At 38.1% G+C, this 24,243-nt stretch overlaps 1 long non-coding RNA gene across 1 annotated transcript in view; it reads left to right on the top strand.

Annotated features, from left to right (window-relative positions):
* Nucleotides 1-668: 668 nt before the first annotated feature.
* The window catches only part of LOC139355949 (uncharacterized), a 36,833-nt gene continuing 13,258 nt past the window's right edge, over nucleotides 669-24,243 (top strand). The window contains exons 1-2 of the long non-coding RNA XR_011607307.1: nucleotides 669-843; nucleotides 9,787-10,020. This is a non-coding gene — a long non-coding RNA (uncharacterized lncRNA). The remainder of the gene's footprint in view (nucleotides 844-9,786; nucleotides 10,021-24,243) is intronic.

Here is a 24,243-nt window from a genome sequence, read left to right as displayed (position 1 = left end):
TTATCATTACAATGCTGTTTGGGGGAAACAATTGCCTAATAATTTCACCCCAGGAGCAATCAAGGAATAACATGAGGATGACTAATGCTATGTTTAAAATGGGACTGAAAACGCCTTTGATGCACGTCTGCCTCCCTCCCTCACCACTTAGCCAATTATTCTCCAGGAGTAGGCACAGGTAATTACCTAGGGCTCTAACTGAGAGATGGGGCTGTGAGAGTGAAAACAGCTTAAAAGCTGGTAGAAGAGAGAATTCCGGTTTAGCATCAAATCCATGAGCAAATGTTGAAATCAGTGTCTGAAAACGTTAAGAGAAAATGATAGACGCTATGGGCTAAATAAGAGAACAAGCAAATTAATTCCATTTTATTCCTATGTGCCCCAATCTTACACAAAATTTAAGAACATAAAATCTTCACGTGCTGGTTTTAAAACACATGTGCAAGTTCTTTGACATGTCCCCCATCCAAAGGTCGAGCTGACATGGCTTCTCCTCGAGCCTAGGAGAGTCTTTTTAACTGCCTTGAGGAATAGAATAGAATAGAACAGAATAGAATAGAATAGAACAGAACAGAACAGAACAGAACAGAACAGAACAGAACAGAACAGAATAGAATAGAATAGAATAGAATAGCCTCTGTGTGACTTCCAAAACTAGATCAGAAAATGCCACTCAGCTTCTCCACTTTCCTTCAGAACCCAGTCACCACGGTGTGTGGAGGCCCAGCCCACAAGGAGGGGCTATTCAGGGGCTCTGGCCCCGCTGGGGTCCCAGCCAACAGATGGCAGGATGACTTCAAGAGAACTCCAACCACGTGTTCTTTAGAACCTGGGAAACTCAAGGTGAGGATCACATCACTAGCTAGACAGCATAGAACCATGAGAGATCATGGAAATGTGTGATTGGCTTGTTTTCTGCCCCTGAGCCCTGCGTGGGTTGTTATGTGACTATGGATACTATCCATAGGCCACTGTCTCCTGCTTCAGTTACAGGAGTATGAGGAGAGAGCCCTGAATGACTGGGTTCCATGAATTTCACCCCAATATTTATTTTTGTATGTAGATGAATGGTGATTTGCTCACTTATACTTCGGGTGAAAATTTAAAACAACAACAACAAAAACCCATGACTCTGTAGCTCTCTAGGGGCCATCAGAGAAAAGAGCTAGCAGACGTCTCTGGTCACGGCAATGAAACGGACTTTCAGTTCTCCTCAGAGATTGCTCAGTGCAATTCCTTCAAGTAAGACAGGGCACACGTCAGTTAGAAGCTCTTCATTTAACGAGCTTACATATTTGGCAATATTGCATTAATCCTCATCCTTCATAAATTTGTGGTGGGTGGAAAAAAATGAATGTACTCCACAGTCCAGCAGACACCAATGGTTGTCTTCACTGAATACCGTAATGTGGACTGGTTTGCTCACCCATCACAAGCTGTAATAATGAAAGCCTTAAAACTCTGGGCCACGTCCTATGGGAAGAAAGCAAAACCTTTGCACTGGGAGAAGATTGTGAGAGGGACACAGACCTATGATGGAGACAGGGCTTAGCATGAATAGTGGGACGTTCCTAGGAATGTAGTGGACTTCTAATTTTCTTGTCATCAAACAAATGTGCTTAAGGTAGAATTTGGACCCTTCGCCAGTTTCATATGCATAGCACAGATTGAAACATACTATCTTTCTTTTTCTTGTTAATTTTTTCCATTTCCAGAATGACCCAGAAATATAGGCTATTAATATAGTGAGACAACTCTTTCCCTACTATCAAGAGAAATTTAAAATTTTAGTTGAAAAACCTGGGCACAAGTTTGATACTGGCCATAAAACTGCATGTCTAGCACAGCCTCTATGGCAGGTCTCAGAAACGTGACCTCAGTCAGATTGGTTCTTTTTTGTTCTCAAACCAACTATATTTCTAAAGGTATTCTAAGTGGTTCCCAGTATCGATATCATAGACAAAAATAATAATAATTTAGATGATCAGTATAGAAAAGCATAGCATCTCTAAAGGAACTCTAATTTCTTACTCCTTCTTTCTTGAATTAATATTGAACTTTTATTAAATACTAACATTGTAAATTTACTTATTGAGGGTCATAGGAGAAGAGAAAATCAAGTTCACCAGAGAGTTCTACACAAGAGTGAACTCTTACAATGAGTAAAGAAACAGAAGTCCAACAAAACTGAGATACACTGAGACACACTGAGACAGATCTCACTGTTTATAAACTCCGAGGAAACAGTTGGAAAGAGCTGAATGTTTGTGATCCTCATCAAATTCATATGTTGAAATTGGCATTAGGAAGTAGAGCCTTTGGGAGGAGATTAATTCATGAGGGCAGAGCCTGTAAGGATTTGTTCCCTTATAAAAGAGGCCCCAGAGACCTTGCTTCTCCTTCAGCCATGAGAGGACTGAGAGAGACGGTGCTATGTCTGAAGCAGGAATTGAACTCTCAGCAGACACCAAAATCCACTGATGCCTCATGGACTTCTCCGTCTCTAGAACAATGAAAATAAATGTTGGTTGTTTACACACCCAGTTAGTGGTATTTTCTTGTAACAGCCCAAGCAGATTAAGATAAGAGTCCCTGGATGTAGCAGAGGGCACGATCTGTCCAAGCTCCACCCCTTCCTGCATATACGTATTGGCCATTTAACATTCAATCCCTTCCCACTGTAGGGAGGATGGGGCAAAGCTACCCCTCACCCAAATCCAGCTGAGGTTGTGCAAACGCTGCTGTCCAGAGAGCCTCGAGTTAGCCCACTTGAGATGAGCAAAAGCGTCCACCGCACACGCTGACCCTCAGCCAAAACAGATCCCCAAAATAAATTATAATTGTTTTTCTTAGTTTTCATTTTATATTTTCATAAAAAATTTTTGAAATTATACTTTAAGTTCTGGGGTACATGTGCAGAACGTGCAGGTTTGTTAACATAGGTATACAAGTGCCATGGTGGATTGCTGCACTCATCAACCATAAATGTTTTAAGTCACTGACTTTAGGGTGATTTGTTTTAGAAACAATATTGTGTACACAGGTAACAGATAAAGTTGATTAATAAGGTATTAAATTGCCATGAAGAGGTTCAGTTACCATGACTGCTGGCTTCTTCCCTCAGTTAATCTCAGAGGAGTTGCTGAGCAAAATTCCTAGGAAATGGTGAAAAACCCATGAGTTAAAAGATCTGTTTCAAATTAGTGTGCTTGGTTTTTGTTTTTTGAGATGGAGTCTTACTCTCTCACCCAGGCTGGAGTGCAGTGGCACTATCTCTGCTCGCTGCAACCTCCGCCTCCCAGGTTCAAGTGATTCTCCTGTCTCAGCCTACCGACTACGTGGGATTACAGGCAGGTGCCATCGTGCCTAGCTAATTTCTATATTTTTAGTAGAGACAGAGTTTCACCATGTTGGCCAGGATGGTCTCCAACTCCTGATCTCAAGTGATCTGCCTGCCTCGGCTTCCCAAAGTGCTGGGATTACAGGCGTGAGCCACCACACTTGGCCAGTGTGCTTGTAATGGAGGGTGAATGTGGCATAGGGATGGAAGTGGACAGGCACAACTGTGGGAGAATACCCTAACAGGAAATGAGATGCCAGAGAGCCATCTTAGCTTCCTCTCACCTGGCACTTATATCTGAAACAAATGAGACTTAGACCTCAGGTACATAAGATTCTGAGTAAAATCAGAACCAGGCATGGTGGCTCATGCTTGTAGTCCCAGCACTCAGGGAGGCCGAGGTGGGAGGATCACTTGGATCCAGGAGTTTGAGACCAGACTGGGCAACATAATGAGACCCTTGTCTCTACAAACAATACAAAAATTATCCAGGCACGGTGGTGCGTGCCTGTGGTCCCAGCCACTCTGGAGGCTGAAATAAGAGGATTGCTTGTAATTTGAGGCTGCAGTGAACTATGATTGCACACTGCATTCCAGTCTGGGTGACAGAGTGAGATCACGTTTCTAAATAATAAAAATAAAACATAGAAATAAAACCATATTAGCTTAGACGATGAGCTGGGAAAGGCAGATGATGTGGTCAGATAAGTTTTAGGAGGTTAATTTCTCAACATTTCTCTTCCACACCCCATAGCTGATTCATTCAACTCTGAGTTGTCTCTCATTCTAATATTGCTTCTCCTTATGCAGCTAGTTTGAGTTCTAAACAGAGTAATTTCCTGGTGGCCGATGCTCTACACTCTAGAACCTGTGTCTTTCCAAACACAAGAAGGAGCTTACTGGCTTCTGTCATGTACATTACCTCCCAGAACAGCTGAAGGATGACTGATTGGAAACCAAAGTGAATGTTAAATTGCGAAGCACAGATATTTCAAGACAACAACAAACAGCGTTAAGATCTCATCAGCAGCAAACATATGGGAACAAGGCAAACACTTTAATATGTCTAAAAAGATGCTAATTGATAAAAGAAAATATAATAAAATATGAATATAAAATGAGAAAACATATATAAAGGCTCATGCATTAATATTTAGTTTTAAAAATGTAATGGCAGAAACAAAGTGCAGAATAGATAAGATAAATAGTAATACATCTATCATAGCAATATACAAATTGGGAACCCAGAAAGGTAAAGTTCTTAATGTCCAGCATCCAATCAAAGATGGACAAACGTGCAGAAAAGCAGGACAATATGACCCACAAGGGTGAGAAAATCATTCCATTCAGAAAGATACAGAGAGGACACAGATCTTACAAGTAGCAGAAAAATATATTAAAACAGTTATTATAACTGCATTACAAATATTTGTTAAAAAGTAAAATGGGGTAAAGAAATATGTTTTGTAAAAAACTCCTAACTGGCCACATACAGTGGCTCACAGCTGTAATCCTGGCACTTTGAGATGCTAAGGTGGGAGGACTGTTTGAGGCCAGGAGTTCAAGACCAACCTGACCAACATAGTGAGACCCCCATCTCAAAAAGACAAAAAAAAAGAAGAACAAAACCCAAACTGAATTGTTGCAGATGAAAAATACAATGCTGAAGATAAACGATATAGTGAATGAAATCAATGCCACACTGAACAGAACAGAAAAAAGATTAGTGAACTTGAAGGCCTAGCGACAGAAATAATCCAAAATGAACCACACAGAGAAAAAAATTGTTTTTAAATATCAGAGAATCAGTGAGGTAGGGAACAACATCAGACAGCCAAATATTCAGATAATTTGAGTCCCTAAAGATGGATGGGAGCGAAAAAGTATTTGAAGAAGTGATTGCAGAAAGTTTTCCCAATCGAATCAGAAGTCTGAACCTACAGATCCAAGAAGCATTAAAATCCTCAAGGTGCAAAAATATTTTTTAAAATGTTAATGCATCATTTAATCAGATTGCTCAAAGTCAATGCAGATAAATTCTTAGAAGCAGAGAAAAAAAAATACCCTTTCTATATGAGCACCAAAGAGCAAATACGGAAGATTTCTCAACGAAAACAGTGAGACTGAGCAATTGACAGAGACATCTGTGAAGTCCTGAATGGAAGCCACCGTCAACCCAGAATTCTACGCCTAACAAAGATATCTTCCAAAAACAAAGGTCATATTAAGACTTTTTCAGGCACACAAAGTTGAATGATTTTATTATCAGCTCTATTTTATGACTTGCACTATTAGAAACATGGAATTCCTCCACGTAGAAGGAGAATGATACCAGAGGAAGTACAGATAAGCACGAAGAAATAAAAAGATCTGGGAATCATAACTGTATAAGCAAATGTAAAAAATTCTTTAAGTTTCTTTTAAAGGTAAGTTGTTTATATACAGATAACAATATAGTGGAGGTTACAACATGTAAAAATAAAGTGTATAAAAATAATGAAAAGATGAGGAGGAGACAGCTAGAGGCACATTATTTTAAAGTCCTTTAATTATATGTAAAGTGGTATGATATCATTTGAAGATAAACTATGATAAGTCAAAGATGTATATACAACCAATCTAAGGAAATCACTAAAAAAAGCAACAGAGCATGATGATGAATACAACAATAAGACATAAAAGGTAATCACAAAACTGTTTGAGTGATCCCATAGAATGTACAAAAAACAGGAAGGGAGGCCAGAGAAGAGATGGGACCAATAAAATTAATTTTGCAAAAATATAAATTTAGCACAGCCATATCAAATAATCATACTAAATGTAAATGATAAATATTTTCCATCTAAATTTCAGATCGTCATACTGAATAAAAAAGCAAGACCCAATTATTTGCTGTGTGAGACAAGCATATTTCAGTATAAAGATAAAAATAGGTTAAAAGTACAATAATGTATCAATGCTCAATTCTTTTTCATTGGTGAGTAGTATATGATGATATGGATATTGTATTAGTAAGTTCTCATGCTTCTGATAAAGACATACTCGAGAGTGGGTAATTCATAAAGAAAAAGAGGTTTAATGGACTCACAGTTCCACATGGCTGAGGAGGCCTCATAATCATGATGGAAAATGAAGGAAGAGCAAAGGCATGTCTTGCATGGTGGCAGGCAACAAGCATGTGCAGGGAAACTGCCCTTTATAAAACATCAGATCTTGTGAGACTTATTCACTTTATTCACTATCACGAAAATAGCATGGGAAAAACCCACACCAATGATTCAATTACTTCCCACCAGGTCCCTCCTATGACGTGTAGGAATTATGGGAGCTACAATTCCAGATGAGATTTGGGTGGGGACACAGCCAAACTATATCAGATGTACAACAACTTGTTTAACCATTCATCTGTTAAAAGATAACTGAATGATTTTCAGTTTGAGACTATTACAAATAACACTTCTATAAACATTTGTGTACAAGTGTTTATAAGAACGTAAGTTTTCATTGATACATGCAACAAATTGGATGAATGCCTGAGAAAAAAAAAATGCTAGGTAAAAAAAAAGGTAATCCCAAAAGGTTACCTACTGTATAATTTTAATTATCTAACATTATGGAGAGAGCAAAGTTACATGAATGGAGAACATGTTAGTGGTTGCCCAAGGTTAGAGATGGAGCAGGTGTGAGTGAAGGAGGAGGGTGTAGATTTAGAAGATCAGCACAAGGATTCTTGTGATGTAAATATGTAAAATAAAATTTAAATGACTTTTTTTTAGGTTCACAGGTTCAGAAAAGATTCCCAGTGTTTAAAAGGTGACATATATTGTTGCATTTTTTAAATAAAAAGGAAACCAAGAAATGGGCTAGTCAAGAAATACTAATGAAGTAAGCACATTTGGCATTTTTTCTCCAAAGGGAGATGTATTTTCATGGTTCATTTGTTTTTTGACGCATATAAAAGAAACTGTCATTCAATTTTTATGCTACAGTTGGATTATTTCACATAATTGTTCAGTAACTTAATAGTTTTCAATTTATTAACTGAAAATATACAGAGTTGTGCTTAAGCCATTGGAGACTACTGTGATTTCTGTATTTTCAGCCAATTTTCTGCTTGCTTTATCTATAAATATTGATTCCAGGTAACATCTATACTCTCTCATGTTTTTTCACTTTTTAACCTTCTCACTTGTTTTTATCACATGTTGTTATATCTTAAATGTATTGCCCATCTTTATCTTAACAAACACTACTTGTTTTTTTCAGAAAGAGATTGAGGAAAGCTTTTTCCTAGTTTGTCAGTAGCAATAACCCTAGATCCCTGCATCTCCCACATGGCACCTGTGCGGTACATTTCAGCCTTGTGTTTATTCCCATACTTGTTCCTCTCCAGTGCTTGCATGTATTAAGAATTCAAAAGCACCTGTTAAATAAAAGGCTAAATGAATTAGTCAGGTTGAAATGTAAGAAACTTATAAGAAATGTAAAGTTTTTTTTTTTTTTTTTAAATCCATGTCCTGAAAACACATATTTGGGCTCAGTGGGTTTGAAACAGAAGCACGCCAAAGGAAGACAACTTTGAACTCAAGTTTCCATATCATAAAAGCATTGAACTTCCAGAGCTTTTTATTCCAATAAGGAACTGAAGGTACATAATAAAACAAAATGAAACAAAAAAACCCCAATAAGATCAATCACGTCTTTTGATCTGAGTTAAAAAACAATCAGCAATAGGAAAATTGTGACTGAGTTTAAACTTTCTAGAATGAGAAACACTAAGCTCCCTAATAAGAACTGAGAGTTAATATGTTCTTAACCTGAATAAGTCAAAGTTGTTTGCAAAACTTAGTTTTGATGTTGACATTTCAAAAATGACCCTACTTATCAGAATGAAACTTTCTAAAAATTATTATTTAATATTCTCTTTTCTGAGACTGAGTCTTTCAGTGTCACCCAGGCTGGAGTGCAGTGGTGTGATCTCGGCTCACTGCATCTTCTGCCTCCCGGGTTCAAGCAATTCTCCTGCCTCAGCCTCGTGAGTAGCTAGGATTACAGGTGCCCGCCACCACGCCCCTAATTTTTGTGTTTTTTAGGAGAGACATGGTTTCACCATGTTGGCCAGACTGGTCTTGAACTCCTGACCTCAGGTGATCTGCCCATCTCAGGCTCCCAAAGTGCTGGGATTACAGGCGTGAGCCACTACGCCAGGCCAAAACATTTATTTTTTTATAAAGCAATGTCATATAAAGTCAGAATGTATCAGTATCTCCTACACTACATATCATTTTCAATTTCATTAATATTACAAAAACAAAAATTATTTGCTGCTTCTTAAAGGACTGGGCTTAACACCATAAATTGATTTCACCATGTCTAAGATTTGGAGAAAAAAGAAAAAGTCAATATAATGAACACAATCTTATAAAAATGTTTAAGAAGTTCTAAATCTAGAACAGTATAATTGAGTTAATAACTTAGAGAAATGCTTCTGAAATATTTTTCTTAAAGTCTCTTTATACTATAAGACAGACCACTCTCATCTTTGGTGGTCTGGAGATGGAAACACAAATGTCGATTTCTTTGAAGTTTCTGCTATAATTAACTAATACTTGTAGCGTAGTTTCTCCTAGAAATACTCTTTCCCCCCCCGCCAAGAAAACGCGTCTCCAGAAATAGCCTCATGTTTATCCCCTAGCAAAGTGCAAACCTCTGCACAGGTACTCCACTCAGGGCACGGGTATGGTTAAAACAGCCATAAATCTCTATTGCGTGACTTTTCATATTATTCCACATGTTTGAAATGCTTTATTATTAACTGCAATTACATTGACATAGCATTAGTAGAGACTATCTCTCAACTGTCTGCATTATTACACATAGTATGTAATTCGCTTGTACATTATACAGTTGACTTTTGAACAACAGGGATTCAAATTGCATGGGTCCACTTATACGCAGATATTTTTAAATACACTGAAAACTGTTTTGGAGATGTGTGACAATGTGAAAAATCTCACAGATGAATTTTGTAATCTAAAAATAGTCAAAAAATTTAAAAGTTAAATATGTTATAAACGCACAAAATGTATGTGGATGCTCGTCTATTTTATAATTTACTACCATAAAAGATACACAAATCTATTACAATAAAATCCCAAAACCTAAGACACATGTAGCACCATTCACATTCGAGAAAAATGTAAGCAAATGTGAAGACACAGTATTAAATCGTAACTGCATACAATTAACTGTAGTACATTGGGCACTACTGTCATCATTTCATAGCCACCTTCTGTTGCTATTGCAGTGAGCCCGTGTTGCAAATATCTAGTTAAAATGCCCTGTGACGCTCATCACGTCTGCATGAGCAGTTTGTCTCTTGGGTAAATTGTGTATCACAGTAAAAAGTGATCTCTCCTGGTTCTCTTGGATTTTTCGTTGTTTAGTCAATACCACAAACCGTGATAACACCATGGGACCCATACTAAATGCCTCTCGTGATGGTGGAAGTGCTCCCAAGAAAGCGGGAAAAAGTTACGATGTTACAAGAAAAAGGTGAATTGCTTGATACGTCCCGTAGATTGAGGTCTGCAGCTGCGGTTGCCCATCATTCAGGTAGATGATTCATCTTATCAACAGATGCTGTAAACGTATGGTATTGATAAATACAGTGCAGTACTGTAAGTATGCCTTCTCTTCCTTATCATTTTCTTAATAACCTTTTCTTTGGCTTACTCCATTGTGAGACAGTATACAATACTTACACAGCATATGTGTTAACCGTTTTTGTTATCAGTAAGGTTTCAGGTCAACAGCAGTCTTTAGTAGTTAAGATTCTGTGTAGTGAAAATTTATACTCGGATTTTCTACTACACAGGGCCTTGGCACCCCTAGACCCTGCGTTGTTCAAGGGTCAACTCTGTTAGCTTGCTAGGGCTGGCAGAGAAAAGTACCCAGGCTCTTTTATGACATAAATTTTAAAGTGAAATTTCTCCCAACCCACTACATTCTGGTGTGAAAGCAGAAGTCAGCTCTTGTTGTTTTCATGCAGCAATTGAAATTTTGGATGTTTTCATTCTGTTTCCTGGGTTTGGACCTCTCCTTCATTCTTTTGTAAATGACTTTATTGATATGGAGTTCACATGCAATACCATGCACCCATTTGAAGTGCAGACGTCAGTGGTTAATGCAATGTACACAGAGATGGGCAACCACCACAGTCAATTTTAGAATTTCACCAGCCTCAGAAGAAACCCTGTGTCAGTGAGCAGTCGTTTTCCTTTAACTCGCCAGCCCCAGGCAACTGTGAACTGCTTTCTCTCTTCATAGTCACTTATCCTGGACATTCCATGTCTGTGGAATCACACAGCGGACTTCTGTGCCTAGCTTCCTCCACTTCGTCTAATGTTCTCAAGTTCATCCACACAGCAGCACGTGTCAGTAACACTTTATTCCTTAGTACGGGTAAATAATATTCTGTTTACGGACAGATAATATTCTGTTTATCCACTCAACTGTTGATAGACATTTGGGTTGTTCTCACTGTTTGCCTTTTATGAACAACACTGTTCACGAACATTGACTCATGGTTTTCGCGGACATGTTTTCAGTTCCCTTGGGTGTACGCCTAGGAGTGGACATGCTGGGTCATGGAACGTTTATGCTTACAAGTTTTATGAACTGTCAAAAAGCTTTTCAACAGGACTGCACCGTTTTACAAACTCACCTGCCATCTGTTCACGAGGGTTCTGGTTTCTCCATGTCCTCCCAAGCCTTGCTGTTAGTCAGTCTTTTTGATTAGAGTCCTGCTAGTCGGTGCAAAGCAGTGTTTGATTGTGACTTTGCCCTGGTTTCCCTAAAGGCTAATGAGGTTGAGCATATTTGCATGTGCTTTTTGGCCATATCTTCTTTGAAGAAATGTTTCTTCAGCTCCGTGGACAATTTTTTAATAGGCTTTTTTTCTATTAATGTTGTTTAGTTACAAGATTTCTTAAATATTCTTTATACAGATCCCTTATTAGATAGATGATGTTAAATACTTTTTCCCATTTTGCGGATTGTCTTTTTACTTTTTTGATGGTGTACTTTGAAACACAAAATATTTTTGATTTCAATATTTGCCCAAATCTAATTCATGTAACTTTTTCTTTTGTTGCTCATGCTTTTATTGTTATAATTAAGAAACAATCTGCTAATTCAAGATAGTGAAGATTTCCTCCTACGTTTTCGTTTAAGGGTTTATATATTGGGTCTTATGTTTACATCCTTCAGCCAGTTTGCATTAATTTCTGTATATAGTGTGAGGTAGTGTCAATTATAACTTTATTTATTTACTCATTTTTGCATGTGAATATTCAGTTGTCCTCGAACCATTTACTGAAAAGAATATTCTTTCCCCCATTAGATTGTCTTGGCATTCTTGTCAAAACTTAACTGATGCTAAATATAAGCATTTATTTCTGAACTCCCAATTATTTTCTATCTATCTATCTATCTATCTATCTATCTATCTATCTATCTATCTATTCTATCACCTATGTATCTATCATCTATGTATTCATCTATATCTATCTATCTATCTATCTATCATGTCTCTTAGCACATGCCTTTGATTATTGTAGCTTTGTAGTGCATTTTAAAATCAGCTGATGTGAGTACTTCACCTTGGTTTATTTTTTAAGTACCTGTGTGTGGAGGGGGTGCAGGGAGGGGCTACTGTGGGTCACTTGCATTTCAATATTAATTTTAGAACAACCTTGTTAATTTCTGTCTATGCTGCTGCTGAGATTTGATAAGTATTGCATTTAATCTGTAGAGCTATTTGGCAAGTACTCCCATGTTCACTACTTTATGTATCCACATCTATGAATGCAGGATATTGTCCCACTTATACATATTTTTTAATTCATTCTATAGTGACTTATAGTTTTCAGAATGCAAGATTTGAACTTAGTTGGTGAAATTTATCCCTTCAGGTATTTTACTATTTTTTATACTGTTGTGAACGGATTTTTTTCTTAATTTCATCTTTAGATTATTCATTGCTAGTATATAGAAATTACATATTAATAACAGTTATTGTTAACAAACTTTAATAACATTTTAAATTAATAACAGTTTTAAATAGCAGTTTGTTATTTTGAACACACTGTTACCTGTTAGATCAAAAAAAAAAAAAAGAAAAAACAAAAAAAAAATTATTTCACGGTTATTTTCCTCTTCTCAACAACCTTCATTTCTTTATGTATATCTGAGTTTCTGACCTATATCATTTTCCTTTTTTTGAAAAACACATTTTATAAATTTCTTCTCAATTTCACCATTACAAACTGTGACACTTTTTTTTCCTTTTTTAGTTAAAACTTAGTTATTTCTTTATGGTTGATTTAAAGAAGTGGAATTAGAACACTTTTGTCAAAGGGAATAAAAATATTTACAATATTTCATAGAAGTTGCTAAATTATTTTTTACTAATAACTGGATAGATAAACTGAAAGGCCCAGAGGAAGTTGGTGGACACAGAAGGCTATAGGAAAATGAGTCCAATTGGACCAGCCGGTATTCAGTGCCTAGCAGGTTTGGTCCATGTTACAGTAGGTCTTAAAATCAAGGCACATGTTTCAACTGGAAATAGAAGGAAAAACAAGAGACATCATGAGTGGGAAAATTGAATGATAATAATATGTTTGAAACATCATCTAGCAGTGTTATGGATTGAATCTGACAGAAAGTCAGCAAACTTATTAGCCTTTGGATCCAGTAGGCTTTTTTCTGTACACCAGGTTGAAGAAAGCATTCGAGTTCAAAGTGGACCTACAGCATGCTTTAAAAGGAATGTAAACAACAACACTTAGTAAAAATCCCTTGCTGTGGAGACTTTAATATTTGTTCCTTTCATGCTGAGCATGACATTCCCTGCACAAAGCTTACGGTAATTAGCAGTGTCATGATCTAAAATTAAATTTCCCTTTCTCCACTCCTAAGAACATCTTTATGAAGTTAATAAAGCTACTGCAACTTTCTTTTCATTATTAGAGTTAGCATGGTATATCCTTCTCGATCCTTTTACTTTTAATCTATCTGTGTTTTTATATTTAAAGTGGGTATCTTCTGGAAAACATACAGTTAGGTCTCTTTTTCTGTTTTATTTCATCTTGTGTAATCTCACTATCCATCTTTTAATAGGTGAGTTTAACTGTTTAGGTTTGAAATTATTGTCTATGTGGTTAGAATACTATCTACCATATTATTGTTTTCTATTCATTGCATTTCTTTTTCTTTATTTTTTGTCTCTTATTGTTTTCTGTCTTCTCTGGTTTTATTTCAAAATTTTATATTGTTTCTTTTTTTCTCTTAGAATATACATTATGCGTCTTTTTATTTTGTTATATGTTTCTGTGGTTGCTCTTGAGTTTGCAATATACGTTTACAACTAATCGATCCCGTTTCTAACAACACAATACCACTTCCTGTGCAGTGCAAGTATTCCCAACTACTCCTTCCTTTCATATTTTAACATTGCTATCATTCATTTCAGGTATCTATAAGCGATAATCACCAAATATATTGCTATTAGAGTTATTTTGAATAAACTGTTATCTGTTAGATCGAATAAGAATAAAAAAATAAAGATTTCATTTCACCTTAATTTTCCTCTTCTCAACACTCTTCATTTCTTTATGTGTATCTGAGTTTCTGACCTGTACAATTTTCCTTCTTTTTGAAGAACATCTTGTAATATTCCTTACTAGCCAAATCTACTGGTGACAAATTCCCTCAATTTTTGCTTGTCGGACAAAATGTTTATTTTTTCCCTCACTGTTGAAGTATACTGTTTCCCAATAAAACACTCTAGATTGGTTTTAATCTTTCAGCACTTCAACTGATTTACCCCATTCCCTTCTTGCTTTTGTGATTTCGCAGGAGAAATCCAATGTAATCCTTATACTTACAATCTATAGGTAAGGTGTGTTTTCCCTTCTGGCAATTTTGTTTTGTTTTGTTTTTTAAGATTTTCTCCTTGTCTTTGATCTTCTGAACTTTGAACATGACAGGCCTCAGTAAAGATTTTTTGGTGTTTATCATCTTGGTGTTTTCTGAACTTCCTGGATCTTTGCTTTGGTGTCTATCACTAATTTTGAGACATAGTCATTATTGCTTAAAATATTTCTTCTGTTTCTTTCTCTCTTTCTTCTCCTTCTGGTTTTCCCATTAAACACAAGTACGCTTTGTTTTTAAAATTGTCCCACAGTCTTGGATATTCTATTCCACCTTCTTCAGTCTTTTTTCTCTTTGCATTTTGGTTTGGGAAGTTTCTATTTACCTATCCTCAAGCTCACGGCTTTCTTCCTGAGCTTTGTCTAGTCTGTTGATGAACCATCAAAAGCATTGTTTATTTCTGCTACAGTTTTTGTTGTTGTTGTTGTTTGTTTGTTTTGAGATGGAGTCTCGCTCTGTTGCCCAGGCTGGAGTGCAGTGGCTCGATCTCAGCTCACTGCAACCTCTGCCTCCCAGGTTCACGCCATTCTCCGGCCTCGGCCTCCTGAGTAGCTGGAACTACAGGCGCCCGCCACCACGTGCTGTTAATTTTTGTATTTTTAGTAGAGACAAGATTTCACCATGTTGTCCAGGCTGGTCTCAAACTCAGGTGATCTACCCACCTCAGCCTCCCAAAGTGCTGGGATTACAGGTGTGAACCACTGCAGCACCTGGCCAGTTACAGCTCTTTTTAACTCTAGTATTTCTTTTGAATTCTTTCGTAGAGCTCCTTTGCCTTTGTCTGCATTGCCCATCTGTTCTTGCTAGTGCTCACTTTTCCATGTCAGCCCTGGGCACATACTCATTGCAGTGATTTTAAATTCCTGGTGTGTGTCTGCCCCATAGCTGAGTTCTGATGCCTGCTCTGTCTCTTCAGACTGTGCTTTCCATCTTCTAGTGCACCTTGTAACTTTTTTGTTAAAAGCCAGGCATGATGTACTGGGTAAGTGGAATTGGGGTAAATGCAACTGAGGTCAATAGGTGTTTGTCTTGAGATTGTACCTTTCTATGGCAGGAGTTAGACTTTGTTTACTGTTTGCGGCAGCTGCTGGCGTCGGCAGCTGCTGGCGTCAGCAGCTGTCATTTCCTCTGGTGTCTTTGTTCTTGTCTCCCCTGTTTTCTCTGGGTTTTCCTAGAGACTTCTCCCGAAACTAGGTCTGAGGATGCGATTCTTTCAGATTGATTTCCCCTGTTGCTGGTTCCAGTGAAGCATTTTTCCGCAGTTAGATGTGATTCTCTTTATCTGCCTCTCAAATTCTTGTGGTAGCGTTTTGCCCTGTGATTTCCATTGTTTGTTGGATCTAGCAAGAGTCACTGATTTTCAGTTTATCCAGCTTTTTACTTGTTGTAGGGATGGCACTGACAATGTCTAAGCTGCTTTCCTTCCAGCCTGGAAGCAGGAAGTTTAAGAGCCATTTTATGAATTAGTCTGAGTACAATCAAGAGTGGGTTGACAGTAAAGACTTTGTGGTTATGTAGGAATTAAGAGGTCAACTCCTTCGGGGCTAAGAGCTGTAGAAATAAAAAGAACTTTTAAGTTCATCTAACCTAATTTCTTTATTATACAAATGATTAAGATTAACTGACCACTTCAAATGAGACACCATGTTTTCTGTGACAGAAATAGAGTGTAACTTAATTTTCTGAACTCCTTGATCATAATCTTTCAGCCACACCAAAACAGCTCTTTCCATCTTAGGTTTCTGAAAGGACTTCTCACATCTGCAGGAGAGCTGTAACTCTAACAATTATATGGTCAAAAAGGCAAAGAAGAAAAGCGTGAGGAATAACTTTAGAATTTGAAAGTGGGTAATCCTGGAATCTAAGTATCTTGAGTGAGATCATTAGAATTAGTTTTCTTTTTTTCTTGTAAGTCTGACAAGTGGGTCTTTGAATTTGACTCCATATCAATCCCTGAGCAACGGGAGGTAATTAGAGCTCAGGCTAAAATTCACCAGCTTGAATAGATGAATAGGCATAAACAGCAGAGTGAAAATCCCTTGAGAACATATGGTGGGGTACAATTTGACACACAGGGAAATTTTATATTCACATTCTAAAATGAATTAAACAGCCCAATTTCTCTCCCTCTGTGTCTCCTCTCCTTTGTTCCCCTTTGTCTATTCTTTGTCTATGAAGAGTGGAAGGAAATATCGCCATCCTCAAGCACCCATATCACAAGACCACACAACATCTGCATCCTCTTATTCTGATAACACATCTTGAAAGTCACCTAGAAAATGTGATTTGTCTGAGTCATAGCTCGTGTCAATACACATATGTTACAACAAGCAGAATGCTTTTTTTCAGTTTTTAGAATAATAGTTACATCCAAGGTCATTTCTTTACTGCAGATCTGCACATCCTCTCCATAAGTCTTTGTTACATAATGATTAAAAATAGACTGTTTTCTGATGGTTAATAGCACATTTTGAATTCTTTTTTCACAGTACAGTATTTTCCTGATAAAAATATAATACATTTTATGTTGTAATAATTAGAATTCATGTAAAGAGGAAATTGTAAAGAGGATATTAGAAATGATACATTATTCAAACATATACAGTTAACCACTGGTAACATCTACTTTGGTACAGTTACCTCTACTTTTTTTTAAGTATACATAAGCAAACTCAAAGGCACAAAACCACACATTCTGCATTTTATTTTTCTCCGAGTTCATCCAGCACCTACCAGTTGATTGGTCTAACCTTTATCTTTTGCCTTGCACATTCTTGTTTTTCTATAGAGATAAATTTTGCTACCTATACTTACACAACAGTACTTTCCATTGAACTATGACTCTGACCCATTTGCTCTTGGCTTCCTGGGTGTAAAAATCGAATCATCCCCACCTGTGCAGTCTCACTCTGACCACAAGTCACTTGAGGATGAACCCAGGTAAGTAGAAAGGGGGGTAGTTAATGAAGAGTGTGATGACCAAGTAGCAAATTCTCCTGTAAAATGATGTGTGCTTAGTTGACAAAGACATCAGTTGAATGATACTGTGTACCTGAGTCTATCTATCTAACTCTATCTATCTATCTATCTATCTATCTATCTATCTATCTGTCTGTCTATCTATCTGGATCTTATCAGCACTTTCCTGTGTCTTTGAATATATTTAAAATCTAAAACGTTTTATTTAAATTTGTCTTCCAACTTATTATTTTTCATTTTCAAACAAGCAAAAAAGTTAAATCATAGAATCAACAAATATGCTTTTCACTTAGATTAAACAATGCTTAACATTTGCCACGTTTTTGTTCTATGTCTCTCCTCTGCTCCTTTTTCTTTGTCTCTTTCTCTCTTATCATTAATAATTAAATTTTTAAATAGCAGAAAATATTTTACTAATGAAACTCCACATAGTATCATCTCTTAAAAATGAGAGCATTGTCATAAATAACCACAGTACCATTTGTGAAATCTAAGAAAATTAATAATAATTAAAAATGTAATATATTTAAATATTTTCTTTTGAGTTAATGATATTTCTTGTAAATTACATCCAAAATCTAATACTGGATCACACATTGCCTTTGCTTACTATGTATTTTTACTTTATTTTAATGGCAAATGTTCTCTCTGACTCTGTTTTTCTGTTTTTTTTGTTTGTTTGTTTGTTTTCACAGTAACAGTGTTCAAAGATTAAAGATCAATTGCTTTGTATAATTTTTACTTATAAAAATAAATTCACATTTGCCATATTGATTAATAGTTATAGTCACAAAAATATTTTTGGCAAGACTACTACTAAGTGATTCATTTTGCTTTTATTTACTTATGTGAGGAGGCAAATAATATTATACTATATTAATCCACTGATTGGGTGGCTGTGTTTCCACCCAAATCTCACCTTGAATTTTAATAATACCCATATGTCAAGGGCAAGGCTGGGTGGAGACAATTAAGTAATGGGGGTGGTTCTTTCTTGTGCTGTTCTCATGATAGTGAAGAGGTCTCATGAGATCTGATGGTTTTATAAAGGGGAGTTTCCCCGCACATGCTCTCTCTCTTGCCTGCCACCATGTAAGACATGCTTTGCTTTTCCTCTGTCTTCCACCATGATTGTGAGGCGTCCCCAGCCATGTGGAACTGTGAGTCCACTAAACTTCTTTCCTTTATAAATTACCCAGTCTTGGGTATGTCTTCATAAACAATATGAGAATAGACTAATATACCCACTAATAGTGATTAATTTGATCTCTTGGTTAAAATGGTAGTGAATCAGTCTCTCCATTTCTCACTTCTCTCTTTGTAATCAAGAACTTATCTGGGAATGGGTGCAACTGACTTTTACCCCTGAAGGCTGATGTGGGTGCTCGCTTGCTGAAGGTCCTCCCTCCCAGCAGCAGTGACCAATGTTTGTTTCTTCTGATTTTTAAAGTTCATCTTTCTGTGTTTCACCTCTGTCTGCTTTGTGCTCTCAGGAATCCATTTCTACCTATCTTCTCCCTTTCCAGAGAATCCTTGGTCATTCTATTTACATAGGACGTGGTCCTCCCTCTTGCAGAATAAACAGTCACTTTAATTTGAATTTCTTTGATAGAGACATTGAGCCTTTTTTTATTTTTTTATTTATTTATTTTTTTATTATTATTATTTTTTTTTGGTATTCTTGTCAGCATCTGAATGTCTTCTTTTGAGAAATGTGTGTTCAGGCCTTTTGCTCTTTTTTAAATAGGGTTATTTTCATGTCATGGAGTAGTTTGAGTTCTTTGTCTATTTTGGATATTAGCCTCTTAATTGATAAAGGTTTGCAAGTATTTTCTCCCAATTTGTAAGTTGCCTTTTTACTCTGTTGTTTCTGTTCCCTTGCAGAAACTTTTCAGTTTGATGCAATCTCATTTGTCTATTTTAACTTTCATTACCTGTGCTTTTGTGTTCTTGTCCAAAAAAATCACTACCCTGACCAATGTCATACATAGAGCTTTTTCTTCCTGCTTTATTCCAGTAGTTTTACAGTTTCAGGTCTTATCCTAAAGTCTTTAACTCACTTTTAGCATGGTAACTTATAATCGATATTAATATATAGATTATAGTTAACAATAATGTATTGCATATTTCAAAATAGCTAAAAAGGGGGATTTAAAATGTAATTACCACAAAGAAATGATAAATATTTGAGGTGATGGAGATTTAATTAGCCTGATTTCATTATTTAACATAGAACAAACAACATCTTGGAGAATATGCAATTAGTTTCACCTTCCTTTTATCTGAAAGATAGGTGATTGTTCAGCTGACAGCACAATGAAAACCAATTGCTTCAAAGAACAAAACACTTGTAAAGGTAGGACCAAGAAAATGTACTTTTTAAAACAAGGTTTCCCTTGTGCAGTCATACGTTATAACACAGCAATTCATGTCTATGTTATTTTCTGTTTTCCTGTAAAATTCGTAAACAGAATTTCAAAACAAACTCAGAATTATATGTTTCCAGAGATTTGCAGTACTTGAAAGAGTACACATGTATTGAAACATTGCATTGTGTTACATCAACATATACAATTATTACTTGTCGATTAAAAATAAAACTTTAAAAAAGAATAAACAAACACTTCCTCAAATTCACAGTCTTCTCTAACTCAGTCCTCTCTATTCTCTTCTCAAACAAACTCGAAAATGTTTTCTACAACTGCTGTTTTTCTGCGCCTACTTTGGCCTAGTCCCCAAGCCTCTGCAATCTGGTTTCTGCCCATATGATTTCCTTACGTAGCAGAGTTTCCTTGGGTGGAGAAGGAGCTCTGGGAGCACAACTGTCTTTTATCTGTTTTGGTTCTGAGGCAGGAGACTCCTTGTTGTTGAGTCTTCATCATCTCATAGAAACCTTTTGTGCGTCTAAACCTCATTAATTAATCAGCACTCTTCCATCAAATTTTTCTTAATTCTTAAGTTCTCAAGCTTCAATAATCAGCTAAACAATCATGTTTCTCATGGCACGTGTGCTTATTTCATTCTCTGAGAAATGTGTGTTTTCACCCGATAGACTGAGGAGTTCATATAAGAAGAAGCTGGGGGTGGGAGGGATGGTAGAAAGTGGTGTAAACACAGGCAAACTCTTTTCAGGTTTTCCTCTGAAAACCTTTAGAAGTGTAAAATTCTGAGTTAGTTTTAGAATTCTGTTCATAGATTTTATAGGAAAAGGGAAAATAACATAGACATGAATTGCTATGTTATAATGTACAACTGCACGAGGGGAATCTCGTTTTAAATAGTGAATTTTCTGTTCTAGCTTGACCTGTGTGTTGTCCTATGAGGCACCTTTTTCCCATTGTGCTCAGCTGAACAAGCACCTATCTTTCAAATGGAAGGAAAATAAACCAAATTACACATTCTCCTACTGTTGTTTATTCACGAGACATTTTTTTCTCCCACATTTGTACTATTTGGCTTTCCCCCCAGCAACATCTTCTTATACATTGGCAACTGCAGTTTTATTAATTAAAAATAAGTAAACCAGTTGTGTTCAATCCATTGCCAACCAGCAGCTTCTCAGAACCCCATTTTTCTCATTATGCAAATATTCAAGTGCCTAAAATCATGATAGAATTGACCAATAAAACCAGAAACTCTTTGAGTAAAGCTCCTTAATGTGGATTAAAAGCCCACAGCGTTTGGCTGGATCATAAACACTCTTGATTTATCTGCTAGACGGCGAGCTCCACTGAGCTCTTCAGCTGTGGAATGGGATCGACGTTGCTCTCAGCACCTCTGCTTTATTTTACAACCTGTTTCCTTCTGATGGCTGTTCATCGTGCTTCACTGTGGGAATTTGTGTAACGCATTTCATTTACCTACCATGTTCTCAGTTCCCTGAGGACAGGCAGGGGAATGTGTCTTCCTTGGAGTTGCGCCTTCTGTGTCTGGAACAGAGTGCAGAACAGAAAAAGCTGTCAGTGCCCTCATAACCCTTCGAGGTGGTGAATCTTAATGTGTGCACCTGACTTGGCTGAGGGCTGCCCTGATAGCTGGTGAGGTACTTCTGCTGGTGGTCCATGTGGTGTTTCTGGAAGAAATCAGCATTCCAATCAGTGAACTGAGTGAAGAAGATCCCTGTCCCCGTGTGGGCAGGCATCTCCACGAAGGCCCAGGCCGAAGAGAAAGGTGGAAGAACGGTGAATTCACGCTCTCTCCTGGTGAGCTGGGACACCCACCTTCGACTGCCCTGGGACATGGGTGCTTCTTGTTGTCGGGCCTTCGGTCTGGACTGGAACTACACCACGGGCTTCCCCAGTTCTCAGGTTTGCAGGCAGCTTACCATGAGACTTCTCATCCTCCGAAACCATGGGGGCCAACCCCTCGTAGTAAATGTTCGAGGCTTCTGGTGCTAATAGGCACCGTGGACCAGCTACGGAGGCTGAAACCCTGATTTCCTTGCTGCTGTGTGACACCCACGTCAACCTCGTCCTCGAACTTTGGGAATGCTTTTGGGGACGACCGTTCTGAAGAACACACATTTTACAATTGCTCTGCGGAGAAAAGAACGCTGGCTTTTCAATCACTTGATTGAAATCCAGTATCTAACTGTTACTATTAGAAGTAAAATATTTGGCATCTTTAACCCCTGCCTATATCAGTTTCTTCATCTGAAAAATGGATTTAATGCCACTTTTCTTGAGTTGTGGAAAAGATTAATAATGATGATGCATAGAAACTGCAAATCACAGCACCAGACACATCTTCAGTCATCAGCAAGTGCACTGCCACACCCCCACCTCAGGCGTGCCCCCGTCTCACGCCCTCTCTTAATCCCGAATTGAGATTCACATGCAAATATCTCTCATTCCTGTGTTGATGCTCTTTCCAGTTCTGCACGTAAATGAAATAGTTTTTAGACTAAATGAAAAATGAGGAAAAATAGTACATTTTGATAATGACAAAGTGTATGATGATGACGTTTGTGCACACCAGTGGGTGTGTCTATAGTGTGTGTGGTATGTGCGTTGTGTGTGTACATATAGTTTACTGAAAGAAAGGAAAACAGTTTTGGTTAGAGAAGAAATCAAAGCAGTTTCTCCATGGAACACAGTGTGGACTATATTTCGTAGCGATTTTTTTCGCCCCACCCTCCTCATGCCTCCGGTTTTCTAGTCGACCCTTTCCTGCCAGGGACAGACCCTCCTGCCCCCTTTTGCCACCAGAAAACGCTGCAGAGAACCCACCAGCTCCCAAATGCTAGGAGACAGTAACTACTGCCTAAACACATGCATGCTGAAGAATGCTATTTTGAGCGTTTCTTTATACATAATTTTATTTTTGAAATACGGGTATAACATGAAGGATACACTTTTACAATCTGTCTTTTGTGTGTGTTTGTGGCAGAGTCTTGCTATGTCACCCGGGCTGGAGTGCAGTGGCGTGATCTCGGCTCACTGTAACCTCCACCTCCTGGGTTCAAGCGATTCTCCTGCCTCAGCCTCCTGAGTAGCTGGGACTACAGGTGCCCACCACCATGCCTAGCTACCAATGTAGTTATTTAAAATGCATATTTTCTTGGGCCCTAAAACACTGGCTCATAAAGGAACATAGTAATGATACAGGAGTGGGGCAAGGAAGTGCTGGGAGGAGAAAGACAGGTCCCTGGCCAGGGCTCCACCCCAAGCCTGCACCCACAAACCTAGGTGAGGACAGGCACTCCTGCCTTCACACCCAAATGTTGCATTTTCAAAGACCGCCCTGGCCGGCCACACCCCCATCTGGTGCCTGTAATACCCCGAGACCCCCCGAGACCCTCACAGGCAGAGACACAAGCCGCTGGACATTGAGAGGACGGCAACAGCGGAAGAACACACAGGCCGCTGGACATTGAGAGCAGGTGGAGAGAAGCAGGCTGGCAGAAGAGCACACTGACAGGCACCGGTAGGCACTGGCAGGCACCAGCAGGCCATCGAGGGGCGGAAAGATGAAGGGTTTGGCCGGGGTGTTTGGAGGGGAGCCCAGTCACCCAGCAGCCTGACTCCAGGGGAAAACCACCTTCCCACTGCATCTCCCCTCTGACTCTCCCATCTGCCGAGAGCTACCTCCACCCCACAAAATCTTGCACGAATTCTCCAAGCCCAGGTGTGATCCAATTCTTCTGATAAACCAAGGCAAGCAACCCGAGGTACAGAATGCCCTCTGTCCTTGCTATAAGGCAGGGGATCTACTAGAGCTGACTAACACAAGCCGTCTACAGACAGCTAAACTAAGGGCACCCTGGAACCCACGCCCACTGGAGCTTCAGGAGCTGTAAGTATTCACCCCTAGACGCTGCCGTGCGGTCGGAGCCCCACAGCCTGCCGGCCTGCACGCTCCTCTAGAGGTCTGAGCACCGGGGCACCAAAGAAGTGAGCCGCACCCCCACTGCATGCCCCGCGAGGGGGACAAGGGAACGTTTCCCATTTCAGTAGGGTTAGTGACTGTTTGATGATCAAACAACTGATTAACGGATGAATAAAAACATTTATTATTTGTTCATAGAACATTTTAATTCTGATTTTTATTAACTCTGTAATTATGCTTTTGTGATTCAATTTACACTTTTAGTAACCACATGGTGTAATGTCCCATTGAAGTATTTATTGCTAAATTGCGTTTATTGTTAAACACAGATTTTTCTCTATTTAAGCCTGGTTTTAGAAATTATTTCAGAGAGAATTGTTGAAACACTACAATGGGAAACTAGAGTAATTTACCAATTGCGTTTCATTTTTCATTCTGTATTTATGTATTTTCTAACTCATTGGTGTGCGTTTGTCTCTTGGTGGTACTTCCTTCTGTCTGGAAACCTTGACCACCTTTATGTCATGATGGCTACATAAAAACGCGGGATAACTGATACACAGCAAAGTCTTTATGATCTGGAGGCTCCCAGGAATCTC

Source organism: Macaca nemestrina, chromosome 8 (assembly GCF_043159975.1).
Source record: "Macaca nemestrina isolate mMacNem1 chromosome 8, mMacNem.hap1, whole genome shotgun sequence".
NCBI lineage: Eukaryota > Metazoa > Chordata > Mammalia > Primates > Cercopithecidae > Macaca > Macaca nemestrina.
The sequence above is the reverse complement of the archived record's forward strand: the minus strand, read 5'-3'. Positions and strand labels throughout refer to the sequence as shown.